Here is a 14,389-nt window from a genome sequence, read left to right on the forward strand (position 1 = left end):
TAAATTGAAACTCAGTTTATAATGTAAGTCAACGGGAAGTGAGGGAGATAGGTTCCAGGCCGCTCTCAAAATTGTCATAAGTAACACCTAATACATTATTTTTAAAGCTTTGAAATGAAGACTTTAAATGCTAAACAGCATTATAAACCTAATAAAATAATCACACAACACAGACTTCCCTTGCATTTTTCTGCAAACAGTTCTTTCTATGCATTCCAATCTGGACCGATTTATAGACAGGAAGATCTTGTTCCTTTGAATTCTGCTCGATAGCTCAGGTCTGGTTAAACTGATTTCAGCTTGCTTAGCTTTGCTGCAACACAAGAGGACAGCTCCACCTACTGGCTATTTTAATAAATGCTCTGCTTTTCAATAGCAGTCACATGACTGGAAAATAAGGTTGTTATTCTGAAACGGTGTAAATTGAACCGTTGTAAAACGAGGGCCACCTGTATATTCATATTCAATAAAACAGAATTCCTTGTAGCAAAATACTCTAAAATGTTATAACTTTAGTAAAGCATACACCATATGACTATGCTACATTTATGAATAGTGCCATATATATACTGTACATTTTTGGTAATATCTGGAGGTATAACATGTTAAAAAAAAAAAAAAAAAAAAAAAAAAAAAAGAGCCTGGCAGGTTTTCGTACATAAAACTTTGTTAGGTTTCAACACTGTTTAAACCATAGACCAGTGTTTTCCAAACTGTGTCATGACACATTTAGTGTGTCGGCAGCAGTGTGTAGGTGTGTTTCCCAGCTTTAGCACAACATTTTTTGAATTTAAAAATTGTATAAAATTTGTTTGGTTTCCGACTTTCCCCCTGCCTGCTATGCATATCACATGGTTGACACGTGATTGATACCTAGTGGATCACAGATCATCTTAAACTATTGGTGCAGCTTAGCAGGAACTGAAACTATTCCCATTGGCTTCTGAGTGCACGTGTAGTCTGTCGGCTCGTGACTGCATGTGTACTCAGTGAGAGGGACAGCAGTGTGTTTGCAGCGCGGGCAGTAGTCAGTCTGACTCGCAGAGGGCAGCAGCTTAAACGCTGAGCAGAAGTCAGTTGTTTTTTTTGCAGCTAGCTCCCAGTAGTGCATTGCTGCTCCTTCTCGATATATGGATAGGAAGTAGAAGCTTAAAAAGCTTGATAATGAAATGTGAGTGTCTAATATTACACCAAATATTCAGAAACTGTGTTCATCCCATCAACCTCATACAACCCATTAAAATAGTTGGTAGCTACTAGTGATATTAAATTTTTTTAAATTTTTGCACATTGATACTGTTACTTGTAAATACATTTCATTATTATATAACATATGTATGTGTCCATATCACTTAAGTAAGTTTAACCTCCTGTTTGCTAGTACAACTGAATTACTGTGTCGCAAAATGATGTAGGTCTAAAAAGTGTCACCAACATGAAAAGTTTGAAAAGCTCTGCCATAGACAAAAGGGTGCATAAACCCCTCACTAATGCAATTAAAGGGAGAGTTTACCCAAAAATGCTCTCCCCTTTACTTTGTTCCCAGTGATCCATTTTACCTGCTGGTTTCGCCTGTGGTATCCCTACCTATATTGAAAGTTTCTATACTTAAAGGGACAGTGTGTACCAATTTTTATATAACTGCATGTAATAGACACTACTGTAAAGAATATGCACAGATACTGATCTAAAAATCCAGCATAAAACATTTTAGAAACATATTTAGAAGCTCCTAGTTTAGCACTGTGAAACGAAGACTGAGAAAACTGGCATACCAGACACCCCCTTCCCTGCATATGAAAAGACCGATAACAGGAGCAGCAGGAATCTGCAAACTAACGTATACATCTGACACTTTAGGGCTGGGTTACAAGTCTGAAAATCAGCCCGTTTTAGAAAAAAATAAGCAAAACTATACATTGTTACAAAAACACTCCCAGATGGGGCTATATAAATGGATAATCTACAAAACATTTATGCAAAGAAAAATCTAGTGTAAATGTCCCTTAAAGTCTAGGCCAATGTAAACACAGCCAGCAGAAGAAATTATACTCCCTTTGGGGTGTAGAAGAGAACTAATAAAATGTTACTTTTCTTTTGTTCTCTCTAAGTATTGAACTTTGGTTTACAGACAAATTTAAGATAAGAAAGCCAAGTGTGTGTATACAAAGTGATACCATAATGAGATTTGATTTTAACTGCACCCTTTTAATAGACTGATTTCATAACACAAAACCAGCTATTTCATTTGCACAAACATGAAAATGCAATTTCTCATACATTTTATACTCTGCAGCTGGTAAAACAAGTCATTGAAAATACATTAAGGGAAACATTATTTTACAGTATATATACTGTCCATTTAAGTAAAAACCTTTGCTTTCAAATTAAGTACACAATTCTCCAGGATAACAGCCGTCCACCTAAAACGGATACTTTTTAACACTTAGCACCATTTTTACACAAAATAAAGAGCTGTTCCCTTTTTAAAGTGGCTACCTCAACCAGCATAATTTATTTCCTTAAAGCAAGGCTTGACAATCCAAGGAGTCAGGGAGCCACTGGCTCCTAGCGTTTTGGGGTTTTCTTTATATATCTATTTACAAATACCACTGTTTGGTTTGAAAACATACTTGGGTTGCAAAGACCAGTTTGGACGATACAAAATATTTAATGTTTTTTTTTTTTTTTTTTCTCTTGTAAGGTGTATCCAGTCCACGGATCATCCATTACTTGTGGGATATTCTCATTCCCAACAGGAAGTTGCAAGAGGACACCCACAGCAGAGCTGTAATATAGCTCCTCCCCTAACTGTCATACCCAGTCATTCTCTTGCAACTCTCAACAAGCAAGGACGTTGTAGGAGAGAGTGGTTAAATATAGCTAGTTTATTTTCTTCAATCAAAAGTTTGTTTTTAAATAGTACCGGAGTTGTGCTATTTTATCTCGGGCAGTAAACATAAGAAGAATCTGCCTGAGGTTTCTATGATCTTAGCAGGTTGTAACTAAGATCCATTGCTGTTCTCACATATGTCTGAGGGGATTACACAGATGAGGTAACTTCAGCGAGAGAATGGCGTGCAGTTTATTCTGCTATCAGGTATGTGCAGTTATAATTTTTTCTAGAGATGGAAAACACTAGAAAATGCTGCTGATACCGGATTAATGTAAGTTAAGCCTGAATACAGTGATTTAATACCCTTATGATATTGCAATATAAAACGTTTGCTGGCATGTTTAATCATTTTTATATATACTTTGGTGAGAAAACTTTATTGGGGCCTAGTTTTTTCCACATGGCTGGCTTAAATTTTGACTAGAAACAATTTCCACTGTTGTAGTATAAAAGTTACAGTTGGTGCAGTTAAAATTACAAACTGTGACATCCAGCTTCCCTCAAAGGCCCTCTGAATGCTATAGGACATCTCTAAAGGGCCCAAAGGCTTTCCAAAGTCGTTTATTGGGGAAGGTAGAGCCACAGCTTGCTGTGGCAGTTGGTTGTGACTGTTAAAAAACGTCTATTTCGTTTTTTTGATCCGTTTTTTTGAACTAAGGGGTTAATCATCCATTTGCAAGTGGGTGCAATGCTCTGTTAGCTTATTATACACACTGTAAAAATTTCGTTTGATTTACTGCATTTTTTCACTGTTTTTCAAATTCTGACAATTTGTTTCTCTTAAAGGCACAGTACCGTTTTTTATATTTGCTTAACTTGATTAAAAGTGTTTTCCAAGCTTGCTAGTCTCATTGCTATTCTGTATAAACATGTCTGACATAGAAGAAACTCCTTGTTTATTATGTTTAAAAGCCATGGTGGAACCCCCTCTTACAATGTGTACCAAATGTACTGATTTCATTTTATGCAATAAAGATCATTTTCTGTCTTTAAAAAATTTATCACCAGAGGAATCTGACTAGGGGGAAGTTATGCCGACTAACTTTCCCCACGTGTCAGACCCTTTGACTCCCGCTTAAGGGACTCTCGCTCAAATGGCGCCAAATACATCTAGGGCGCCCATAGCGTTTACTTTACAAGACATGGAGGCAGTCATGGATAATACACTGTCAGCGGTATTAGCCAGACTACCTGAACTTAGAGGTAAGCGAGATAGCTCTGGGGTGAGACAAAATGCAGAGCATACTGACGCTTTAAGAACCATGTCTGATACTGCCTCACAATATGCAGAAGCTGAGGAAAGAGAGCTTCATTCAGTGGGTGATGTTAATGACTCAGGAAAGATACCTGATTCTAATATTTCTACATTTAAATTTAAGCTTGAACACCTCCGCGTGTTGCTTAGGGAGGTTTTAGCTGCTCTGAATGACTGTGATACCATTGCAGTGCCAGAGAAATTGTGTAGACTGGATAAATACTTTGCAGTGCCGGTGTGTACTGATGTTTTTCCAAATACCTAAAAGGTTTACAGAAATTATTAATAAGGAATGGACCAGGTGTGTCGTTCTCTTCCCCTCCTATTTTTAGAAAAATGTTTCCAATAGACGCCACCACACGGGACTTATGGCAGACAGTCCCTAAGGTGGAGGGAGCAGTTTCTACTCTAGTAAAGCGTACTACTATCCCTGTCGAGGACAGTTGTGCTTTTTTTTTTTAGATCCAATGGATAAAAAATTGGAGGTTACCTTAAGAAAATATTTATTCAACAAGGTTTTATCCTACAGCCCCTTGCATGCATTGCCCCTGTCACTGCTGCTGCGGCGTACTGGTTTGAGTCTCTGGAAGAGGCTTTACAGGTAGCGACTCCATTGGATGACATACTTGGCAAACTTAGAGCACTTAAGCTAGCCAATTCTTTTATTCTGATGCCATTGTTCATTTGACTAAACTAACGGCTAAGAATTCTGGTTTTGCTATACAGGCGCGCAGAGCGCTATGGCTTAGATCATGGTCAGCTGACGTGACTTCAAAATCTAAGCTACTTAACATTCCCTTCAAGGGGCAGACCCTATTCGGGCCTGGTTGAATGAGATTATTGCTGATATCACTGGAGGAAAAGGTCATGCCCTTCCTCAGGACAGGTCCAAATCTAGGGCCAAACAGTCTAATTTTCGTGCCTTTCGAAACTTCAAGGCAGGTGCGGCATCAACTTCCTCTAATAATAAACAAGAGGGAACTTTTGCTCAATCCAAGACAGTCTGGAGACCAAACCTGACCTGGAAAAAAGGTAAGCAGGTAAAAAAGCCTGCTGCTGCCTCTAAGACAGCATGAAGTTACGGCCCCCTATCCGGGAACGGATCTAGTAGGGGGCAGACTTTCACTCTTTGCCCAGGCGTGGGCAAGAGATGTTCAGGATCCCTGGGCGCTGGAAATTATATCCCAGGGATATCTTCTGGACTTCAAAGCTTCCCCCCCAAAAGGGAGATTTCACCTTTCACAATTATCTGCACACCAGATAAAGAGAGGCATTCTTACACTGTGTACGAGACCTCCTAGTTATGGGAGTGATCCATCCAGTTCCAAAGGAGGAACAGGGACAGGGTTTTTACTCAAATCTGTTTGTGGTTCCCAAAAAAGAGGGAACCTTCAGACCAATTTTGGATCTAAAGATCTTAAACAAATTCCTCAAAGTTCCTTCGTTCAAGATGGAAACTATTCGTACCATCCTACCACTGATCAAGGAGGGTCAATATGACTACAGTGGATCTAAAGGATGCTTATCTTCACATTCCGATACACAAAGATCATCGGTTTCTCAGGTTTGCCTTTCAAGACAGGCATTACCAGTTGTAGCTCTTCCCTTGGGATTAGCTTCAGCCCCAAGAATCTTTATAAAGGTTCTAGGGTCGCTTATGGCAGTCCTAAGGCCGCGGGGCATAGCAGTAGCCCCTTATTTAGACGACATCCTGAAACAGGCGTCAAACTTCCAAATTGCCAAGTCTCATACGGACGTAGTACTGGCATTTCTGTGTTCGCATGGGTGGTATGTGAACGAGGAAAAGAGTTCTCTGTCCCCACTCACAAGAGTTTCCTTTCTAGGGACTCTGATAGATTCTGTAGAAATGAAAATTCACCTGACGGAGTCCAGGTTATCAAAGCTTCTAAATTCCTGCCGGGTTCTTCCATTCCGCGCCCTTCGGTGGTTCAGTGTATGGAAGTAATCGGCTTAATGGTAGCGGCAAAGGACATAGTGCAGTTTGCACGCTTACATCTCAGACCGCTGCAACTCTGCATGCTCAGTCAGTGGAACGGGGATTACAGATTTGTCCCCTCAACTGGACCAAGAGACCAGGGATTCTCTTCTCTGGTGGCTATCTCGGGTCCATCTGTCCAAAGGTATGAACTTTTGCAGGCCAGATTGGACAATTGTTACGACAGATGCCAGCCTTCTAGGTTGGGGTGCAGTCTGGAACTCCCTGAAGGCTCAGGGATCGTGGACTCAGGAGGAGTCTCTCCTTCCATTAAATATTCTGGAACTAAGAGCGATATTCAAGGCTCTTCAGGCTTGGCCTCAGTTAGCAATTCTGAGGTACATCAGATTTCAGTCGGACATCATCACGACTGTAGCTTACATCAACCATCAAGGGGGAACGAGAAGTTTCAAAAATAATTCGCTGGGCAGAGATTCACTCTTGCCACCTATCAGCTATCCATATCCCAGGTGTAGATTACTGAGAGGCGGATTTTCTAAGTCGTCAGACTTTTCATCTGGGAGAGTGGGAACTCCATCCGGAGGTATTTGCACAACTGATTCATCGTTGGGGCAAACCAGAACTGGATCTCATGGCGTCTCGCCAGAACGCCAAGCTTCCGTGTTACGGATCCAGGTCCAGGGATCCCAAGGCCAGGGCCGCCGACAGGGGTGACTCCTGTCAGGGGCCCAATGAGCCAGGGGGGCCCCATGAGGCAAGAACTAAAAAAAAAAAAAAAAAAAATTATATTTTTTTTTTTTTTTTTTTTTTTTTTTTAAATTTGGGCAGCCACTAGTGGGTACTACAGCAGAGTGCTAATTGAGCATGTAAATTTTATTGTAAGGAGTAAAGTATTAGCATTTGAGAGGATTTCTTGTGCACTAAACCACTATGCGCAGTGTGAGACAGACTTGGCACTTTGTACAGTGTGTGCCTGAGTCAGACGGTAGATCACTTTCATTTGCAGAGGAGGTAGGACTTACTTAGCAAATGTTTTTTTTTCTTTGTGCAATTTTGGATTGTAACTTCAGTGTGGTAGTAGTTGTTTGGTGGGGCTAGGGGTCCATAAAAACACATTTTTTTAGCAGCAGTGTATTTATGATTATTTTGACAATGCTGTAGAAATTCTATATTTAAAACCATGCAGAAATGTTTCCTCCTCAATACACAAATGGTAGATGCCCTTTTGGCAGATTTATAAATATATATATATATATATATATTACATTCCAGTTTACTGCCCCTTTATGCAAGGACTTTCCAGATGCAAGGAGGCATTTTATCTAAGATTTTTACATCTGCATAAAATGTTATACTCTCAGACTAAGATTGCTTAGTGTTTGAAAAACTGTTCAGTTTACACTACAGCTGACTTTATTTTGAAATACATACCAACAAGCCTAAATCCTGCATTTAACCAGATCTAATGGTATGAGTACCACAGCTTATGGTCCCACCAAGACCATATAGAGTACAGCATTTTCAAAATCCATAAGTACAGCTGACAGCTGGGAAAATTTCTACACTATATTTGAAGTGGTGCTCTTGGTTGGGGAAAATGGGGAAAAAACAAACAAACATATGTCAACCTTTTAAAGGTACTTTTCTTCATCTCACCATCTACCCAGCTCATTAATGTACAATTTTGAATTCACAGAATTATTTTTGTTTGCACATTTACAAATATGATTCTTTAAAAAGTGATCTCTTAATTTCTAAAAAATTTTTTTATCATGCATGTCACACACTGTTGATTTAGGGGATGCAAGGTGCATAAATGTTTCCTCCTGTGAGTGTTTCTGTGGGTGTCTGTGTTTATGTCTTTGTGCTTTGGTTTGTGTCTCTATGAGTGTGTATGTATTTTTATATCTGTGGGTCTCTCTGTGAGGGTGGGTGTGTATGTTTGTCTTTGTGTATTTTCTCTGGATGCCTCTGTGAGGGTGGGTGTGTATGTCTGTGTTTTCTGTGGATGTCTCTGTGAGGGTGTGTGTGTGTGTATGTATGTATGTCTGTGTTTTCTGTGGATGTCTCTGTGAGGGTGTGTGTTTTCTGTGGGTGTCTCTGTGAGGGTGTGTGTATGTCTTTGTGTGTTTTCTGTGGATGTCTCAGTGAGAGTGTGTGTATGTATGTCTTTCTGTGTTTTTTCTGTGGTTGTCTCTCTGTGTGTGTATGTCTTTGTGTGTTTTCTGTGGGTGTCTCTGTGTGTATGTCTTTGTGTGTTTTCTGAGGCTGTCTCTGTTGGTGTTTCCTTGGGTGTATGTGCAAGTTTGAGTTTGTGTGTGTGTGTCCATTGTCTGTTGCTTTTTAGGACATTTTGACCTTACTACTAATTATTCACATCTTTCTACAGACTTTGAGACTAACAAGACCTTTCCAGAAGTAACCAATCCACCATTTAACCTTTAAATTATTGTTTAGGCAGTTCAGGGCCCTTCCTTTCAGCCACTGCATGCTGTTGTCATCATTTAGTTGGCATCTTCCTTTACAAAAAGATAATCAGAACTCCATATTTTGTTTTCTAAATCTCCTTTTTTTTACAAAACTGTAGTTTACCTCATTACTTGTCAGGTCAATGTAAACAAGTGCTAAGTGTCTGTTTGGGTGTCTGTGTCTGAGTGTGTTTCTTTGCGTGTCTGCTAGAGTGTCTATATGTGAATCCTTATGTGTGAGTGTGTTTGTGTGTTTCAGTGTATGAGTGTGTGTGTATGTTACTACCTTTACAACATTTTCAAGTTTAAATAGACAATTAAAAATAAAGTGCATATACGTTTTAGTCACTTGATCAAAAATTGCAATGTCAAAGGAGGGGGGGGGCCTGATCAATGGTTGAGTCAGGGGCCCCAAAATTTCTAGTGGCGGCCCTGCCCAAGGCGACACTGATAGATGCTCTAGCAGCGCCCTGGTCTTTCAACCTGGCTTATGTGTTTCCACCGTTTCCTCTGCTCCCTCGACTGATTGCCAAGATCAAGCAGGAGAGAGCATCAGTGATTCTGATAGCACCTGCGTGGCCACGCAGGACCTGGTATGCAGATCTAGTGGACATGTCATCCTTTCCACCATGGTCTCTGCCTCTGAAACAGGACCTTCTACTTCAGGGTCCTTTCAACCATCCAAATCTAATTTCTCTGAGGCTGACTGCCTGGAGATTGAACGCTTGATTTTATCAAAGCGTGGCTTCTCCGAGTCAGTTATTGATACCTTAAGACAGGCACGAAAGCCTGTCACCAGGAAAATTTACCATAAGGTATGGCGTAGATATCTTTATTGGTGTGAATCCAAGGGTTACTCATGGAGTAAGGTCAGGATTGCTAGGATATTATCTTTTCTCCAAGAAGGTTTGGGAAAAGGATTGTCAGCTAGTTAAGCGTCTGGCAGATGTTCCAGACGTTCAGGCATTTTGTCAGGCTTTAGTTAGAATCAAGCCTGTGTTTAAACCTGTTGCTCCACCATGGAGCTTAAACTTGGTTCTTAAGGTTCTTCAAGGAGTTCCGTTTGAACCTCTTCATTCCATAGATATCAAGCTTTTATCTTGGAAATTTATTTTTTTGGTAGCTATTTCCTCGGCTCGTAGAGTCTCTGAGCTATCTGCCTTACAATGTGATTCTCCTTATCTGATTTTTCATACGGATAAGGTAGTCCTGCATACCAAACCTGGGTTCTTACCTAAGGTGGTATCTAACAAGAATATCAATCAAGAGATTGTTGTTCCATCCTTGTGTTACACAATCTGGACGTGGTCCGTGCTTTAAAGTTTTACTTACAAGCTACTAAAGATTTTCGTCAAACATCTGCTTTGTTTGTTGTCTACTCTGGACAGAGGAGAGGTCAAAAGGCTTCGACAACCTCTTTTTCTTTTTGACTAAGAAGCTTAATCCGCTTAGCCTATGAGACTGCTGGACAGCAGCCTCCTGAAAGGATTACAGCTCATTCCACTAGAGCTGTGGCTTCCACTTGGGCCTTTTAAAAAATGAGGCTTCTTTTGATCAGATTTGCAAGGCAACGACTTGGTCTTCGCTTCATATTTTTTCAAAATTTTACAAATTTGATACTTTTGCTTCTTCGGAGGCAATATTTGTGAGAGAGGTTTTACGGGCAGTGGTTCCTTCCATTTAAGTTCCTGCCTTGTCCCTCCCTTCAACCGTGTACTTTGGTATTGGTATCCCACAAGTAATGGATGATCCGTGGACTGGATACACCTTACAAGAGAACACTATTTATGCTTACCTGATAAATTTATTTCTCTTGTGGTGTATCCAGTCCACGGCCCGCCCTGTCATTTTAAGGCAGGTAATTTTTAAATTTAAACTACAGTAACCACTGCACCCTATGGTTCCTCCTTTCTCTGCTTGTTTTCGGTCGAATGACTGGCTATGACAGTTAGGGGAGGAGCTATATTACAGCTCTGCTGTGGGTGTCCTCTTGCAACTTCCTGTTGGGAATGAGAATATCCCACAAGTAATGGATGATCCGTGGACTGGATACACCACAAGAGAAATAAATATCAGGTAAGCATAAATTGTGTTTTTTAGCTAAACCCTTGCAGTTAAAGGGACACTAAAGCAAAATGAAAGTTTTATGTTTCGAATAGAGAATGCAATTTAAAAAAAATAAAGCTTTCCAACTTTTATCAAATTTGCTCAGCTTCTACTGAGCGTGTGCAATAATTCATTGTTTACTTATGTTTGCTGATAAAATAAGGGAAATTAAATTGAGGATATAAATTCTTATTCGAAATTCTGAATAAGTGTTGTTGCTTTCTTATGTATTTATTTCCTAAGACATGGTGAGTTCACAATGTCATTCCAATTACTAGTGGGATATTTAACTCCTGACCAGCAGGAGGAGGCAAAGAGCACCGCAGCAAAGCTGTTAAAGGGACATTAAACACTTTGAGATGGCAATATAAAATGATAAATTGTATATATAAAACAACTCTACAATATACTTTCATTATTTATTTTGTCCTCTTTGCCTGTAATTCCATTCTGAAATTGTGAGCTTTTCAGTTCCTGTTAGAAATGGAAGTGCAGAACACTGTTAAATCCAGCACAACCATTGGCTGCACACTCTGACCCATGTATAACTGTCCCTAATTGGCCACAGCAGAGAAGGTAACACAAGTTACAACATGGCAGCTCCCAGTGTTTTATAGACACTAAAACTTTATACTTATTTTGTCACTTTTAAAACAACTAATGAAACTTTAAAAAATACATCTACATGTTAGTCATGGACTAATCTTTTCTTTGAATGCATCATTCTATCTAGCATGTATTTAGTGTTTAATGTCCCTTTAAGTGTAACTTTCCTTACCCATAATCCCCAGTCATTCTCTTTGCCTCTGTCAATGGAGGAGTGTGAAGTCGGTGTCTGAAGATATTTAATCCTTTTATGGGTACTTTTCCCTGCAAGCAAGGATTGGGGTCTAGCCGAGTCCATGTCAATCTCTTTAATAAGAGTAGTGGTGGCTCTTAGCAGTTTAAAGGCGGCAAGGTTTAACACTTGCTACCCCTTTGCAGAAAGCCAGGGTTGGTTACTCTATCTTTCTTTTACTACAGGTCCCTGCAGCTGGATCCACAGATAAGTACTTTTGCCTTCTAGGTACTGAAGGACAGCACTTTTGAGATTATCTCTTTAAGTGGACATAATTTGGGACTTAGATATCCTTTTAAGACTAGTATACATTTGGGCAACTTTACTGACTCTAGGGGAACTAGTGGCTTTTTTATTCAGTATACTTTCAGGCACTGTAGAGTGAGACTTTGAGAGACTTAAGTTTCCCTTAATACTTGGCACGTAGTCCTTTTGTTCTTTATAAGAAACAATGTGTGCTTTCTTTTTCAATTAATGTGCGAGTGTGTCGTTAGTGCATACGTCATGCGGCCGTTTTAGTTTAACTTATCAGGAAACTGCTGTGAGTGATATGCCTCAGCTTTCTCCTCAGACGTCCCAAGCTTTAGTAGTTTTCAACTGTGCCTTCTGTTTCTCAACAACCACCTGGGGGTATTTATTTACCTGGGGATTTTGCCGCTCAAATTAATTCTGCAGTTTCTGCGGCTTTGTCTGCTTTCCCTTCTGCGGTTAAGTGTAAGATGACATCTAGACCTTTGTCTGCTAGTAAAGCTTCTGAACCCTCTAGGTCTGCTCTAGCCATTTCTCATTTGTCTGATGAGAAAAATACTTCAGTAGCTTCTGAAGGTGAAATCTCAGACTCTGACACTTAAGCATTCTTCAGAATCTAAAGAGGTTAACTTTAGATTTAAGCTTGAACACCTCCGGTTACTACTGAAGGAGGTTCTAGCTACTTTTGATAACTCAACCTTCGGTTGCTGTCAACCCCACAAAGTCTTCTAAGCTGGATAGTTTGATTCTCCATCTGAGGTTTTTCCTGTTCCAAGGAAGATGTCTGAAATTATAGCTCAGGAATGAAATAAGCCAGGGGTTCCCTTTTCCCCTTCCACTGTTTTAAAAAGATGTTTCCTGTTGCTGATTCTGATTCATGGTGCACTGTGCCTAAAGTAGGAGAGATTTCTACTCTTGCTAAGAGAACTACCATTCCTATAGATAGTTTCTCTTTTTTAAAGATCCAATGGATAAGAAGCTAGAGACTTACTTAAAGATGTACATACATCAAGGATTACAGTGGCAACCTGCGGCGAGTAATGCCACAGGTGTAGCATCTTATTGGTGCAATGCCTTGTGCGATCTTATTTTAGAGGAAACTACGGTAGAGGAGATCCAAGATAGGATCAAAGCCCTTAAACTGGCCAATACCTTTTTATATGTGATGCAAACATGCAGATAATTAGACTGGGAGCTAAGATGTCTAGCTTCACTGTACTAGCTCGCAGAGCTCTGGTTAAAATTTTGGTCGGCTGATGTTTCTTCAAATGCCAAGCTCTTGGCTTTATGTTATTAAGGGTAAGACTGTTTGGACCGGGTCTAGCGGAAATCGCTTCTGAAATTACTAGTGGAAAGGGATCTTTCCTTCCTCAGGACAAGAATAGACCTAGAGGATGGCAGTCTTCTCATTTTCGTTCCTTTCGCAACTTTAAGGGACAGAAGTCCCCACCTTCCTCTTCCAAATCTGAACAATCCAGGTCCTCTTGGAAATCCAGTCAGCCCTGGAATAAGGGAAAACAAAACAAGAAGCCTTCCGCTGTCTCTAAATCGGCATGAAGCGTCCACCCCTGGTCTGAACTTGGATCGGGTGTGGGGCAGACTTTCTCTTTTTCGACAGGCTTGGATACGCGATATCCCAGATCCATGGGCTATGGATATATAGTATCCCAGGGTTACAGGATAGGATTCAAGTCTTGCCCTCCTATGGGGCAGATTTCTCCTGTCAAGATTATCCTCAAACTAGGTAAAGAGGGAGGCCTTCTTAAATTGCGTAAAGGACCTATCCTCTGGGTGTCACTGTACCAGTCCCTCTAAGAGAACAAGGTCTAGGATTCTATTCAAATCTATTTGTGGTTCCCAAAAAGGAAGGAACTTTTCGTCCCATCCTAAATCTCAAGTGTCTCAACAAATTCCTCAGGGTTCCATTGGTCCAGGAGGGTCAGTTCATGATGACCATAGTGACCTGAAGGACGCGTATCTACATGTTCCCATTCACAATGATCAGTTTTTCAGATTTGCTTTTCTGGACAAGCATTTCCAGTTTGTTGCCCTTTCGTTTGGTCTGGCCACGACTCCCAGAATATTCACAAAGGTTCTGGGAGCGCTATTGGCAGTAATCAGATCCCAGGGAATTGCTGTGGCGCCTTATCTAGGCGACATTCTGGTTCAGCCGTCATCTTTTCAACTAGCATAATCTTATACAGAGATGTTGTCTTTTCTACGTTCCCATGGGTGGAAGGTTAATCTGGAATCGTTTTCTAGTTCCTTCTAAAACAGTGTGTTTCCTAGGGACAATAATAGATTCCCTATCCATGAAGATTTTCCTGACAGAGGTCAGAAAATCCAAGCTTCCTGCCTTTCTTTCCATGCTGCTTTTTTGTCCATCAGTGGCTCAATGCATGGAGGTGATTGGTCTGATGGTGGCTTCCATGGACAACATTCCTTTTGCTCTGTTCCATCTGCGTCCGCTGCAACTTTGCATGCTTAGTCAATGAAATGGAGACCATTCCGATTTATCGCAGAGGATTAATCTGGACCCCCTGACGAGATAATCTCTCTTGTGGTTGATGTCTCTGGTTCATCTGTCTCGGGGCACTTCTGGGTTATTGACAACGGACGC

General features: G+C 40.4%; 1 protein-coding gene across 1 annotated transcript in view; it reads left to right on the plus strand.

Annotated features, from left to right (window-relative positions):
- Nucleotides 1-14,389, plus strand: part of AMD1 (adenosylmethionine decarboxylase 1) — a 58,053-nt gene that overhangs the window by 9,291 nt on the left and 34,373 nt on the right. The gene's annotated exons all lie outside the window — the stretch shown is intronic.

The sequence above is a fragment of the Bombina bombina genome, chromosome 4, assembly GCF_027579735.1.
Source record: "Bombina bombina isolate aBomBom1 chromosome 4, aBomBom1.pri, whole genome shotgun sequence".
NCBI classification, from domain to species: domain Eukaryota; kingdom Metazoa; phylum Chordata; class Amphibia; order Anura; family Bombinatoridae; genus Bombina; species Bombina bombina.